This window comes from Nannobrachium achirus, assembly GCF_963921795.1.
Source record: "Nannobrachium achirus genome assembly, chromosome: 23".
NCBI lineage: Eukaryota > Metazoa > Chordata > Actinopteri > Myctophiformes > Myctophidae > Nannobrachium > Nannobrachium achirus.
This window is the reverse complement of record NC_137830.1, coordinates 51602569-51605068: the sequence shown is the minus strand read 5'-3', so window position 1 is coordinate 51605068 and position 2500 is coordinate 51602569. Positions and strand designations below refer to the sequence as shown.

General features: G+C 45.2%; 1 protein-coding gene across 1 annotated transcript in view; it reads right to left on the bottom strand.

Moving 5' to 3' along the window:
- cacna1c (calcium channel, voltage-dependent, L type, alpha 1C subunit) overlaps positions 1 to 2500 on the bottom strand; it is a gene marked incomplete at both ends in the record, with an annotated part of 341751 nt that overhangs the window by 73353 nt on the left and 265898 nt on the right. The window lies entirely within an intron of this gene.

The following is a 2500-nucleotide window of genomic DNA, read 5'->3' as shown; positions in this document are numbered from 1 at the left end:
ACTTGGACCGAGTAGAATTTTTTTTTAAATATTTTATCATGAACATTAGTGAGGACCTATTATATGAAGACGGGTTGAAAAGTGGTGAACTACTCCTTTAAATATAATGCACATTGTAAAAGCACCTTGGATAAAGCAGCTACATAAATGTACCATTTATTTACACAAGCACAGTGCACACGCACGCACGCACGCACGCACGCACGCACGCACGCACGCACGCACGCACGCACGCACGCACGCACACACACACACACACACACACACACACACACACACACACACACACACACACACACACACACACACACACACACATGAAAACACACAAAAACACACACACGTTCTCAACGGGCCTAAAAATTAAGGCCCGGCCCTAACTGGGCCCGAAGGGGCAGGCCCGAGGCTCGGCCCGACCCTAACGAGTTTCATCATTTTAAGCCCGAAGCCCTAAAAAGCCTGAGTGAAGGAAAATAAAAATAAGAAAACGCCTCCAGGTGGCGCCACGCCGCCACCGCGGTGACCTACAGTACCATGTGTTATTATAGCGGCGTAGTAGTAGGCTGAGGAGTGAGAGAGATTAGCCTACCTTTCCACTTTTGGTTTGGCAATGTTAGCATGTTCTCTCATGAAGAAAAGTTTAATCCTTAATCCTCCTCCTCATCTTGTTCACATCCTGCAACGCATGCATCCATCTGCATGTGCCGTAGGTCTGTCGCGTCTCTTTCTCTCCTCCACTCTTTCCTTTCGTTTGGGAGTCTGACTGACCTGTTGTTAACCCCACCAAGCTGGCTGCCGCTGTCTGATTTATGGCCCTCGCCTGGATAAGAAGCACTGATCTGCAAGTTCTAAACAAGTCAGATCGTGATGCAAAGCAGACTTCAGTGGGTTTGTAGATTGAATGGCATTTTGGTGCGCAACACCAGCCTGCTATTAAGTATATATCAGCATCGCACGCACTGTCTCTGACCGCAGTAGCAACACAATTCTCTACTCTCTGTCTCTCACTCACTCTGCTCTGCTCGTGCTCGGAAGAGCACTTCTTCTAGTTTACTATGTAACCACGAGGTTACATAGTAAACTAGAAGAAGTGCTCTTCCGAGCACAGGTCTCCACCAGCCACGCTTCCTGGTGGTGGTATAATAGGCCAATGTAAAAAGGGTGGCATGTGTTCTTCACCAATCTTAGGCCTTTCATGGCGCCACCATGAGGCTGATTTGAACATTTTGTAGTGTATTTTCTTCCTTGGCCTTTTGCGAATGTGCGTGCACAATTTCATTACAATTGCACGCTGTGTTTGATTTGAGGCATTTTGTTTGAAACGGATCAATCCTGCGAAGTTTGGAGGCCAATCCCTAACCCTAGCCAATCAGGATGGAATATTTAATACAGGACAGATCCGTCTTGATCATATGACTGTAGAGATACTGTGTACTGATTTGTGTTCATTTTGGGTAAAATTTGAAGGAGTAATATCCAAAAATGTGTCTTACATAAGTTGGCCTCCAGGTGGCGCTATAAAAGGCTGATGTGAAAAATGCAAGGAAAGGGTTTTTCCTTGGCCTATAGGGAGTGCGCTTACAAAGTTTGAAACTGATCAGTGGAGTTATAGGTAAAACCATGATTGGCCTGTTATAGCGCCACCATGACGCTGATTTCAAAAATTTGAAGTGGCATTCTTCCCATCCTAGTGGGAACGTGTGTGCGCAAATTTCATGTTAATTGCACTCTGCGTTTGTGATTTGAGGCATTTTGTCCAAAAGGGACCAATCTTACAAACTTTGAAAGCCAATCTCAGCCAATCAGGATGGAATATGGACAATCAGAGAGATCCATGTTGATCACATGACTGTAGAGATACTGTCTACCGACTTGCGTGATTTTTGGACAAAATCTGTAGGAGTACTGGCCAAAAAGGTAGTTTTGCACAAATTGGCCTCCTGGTGGCGCTAGAACAGGCTCATGTGAAAAATGTGGGGCAGAGGTTCTGAAATGGCATCCAGGGAGTAGGCTTACAAAGTTAGAAACTGATCGGTGGAGTTATAGGTAAAACCACAAATCGGCCTGTTATAGCGCCACCATGAGGCTGATTTAAAAAAATTGAAGTGGCATTTCTTCCTCGGCCTAGTGGGAACCTATTTGCGCGATTTCATGTTAATTGCACTCTGCATTTGTGATTTGAGGCATTTTGTCCAAAATGGACCAATCTGCAATCTTACAAACTTTAGAAAGCCAATATCAGCCAATCAGGATGGAATATGGATAATCAGACAGATCCGTGTCGATTACATGACTGTAGAGATGCTGTCTACCAATTTGCATGATTTTTGGACAAAATCTGTAGGAGTAGTGTACAGAAATGTGTTTTGCAAACATCGGCCTCATGGTGGCGCTAGAACAGGGCCATTTGAAAATATGTGGGGCAGAGGTTCTGAATTGGCATCCAGGGAGTGTGTGTGCTCATTTTGGCAGCGTCCAGGCCAACGGCGCCGGAGATTAG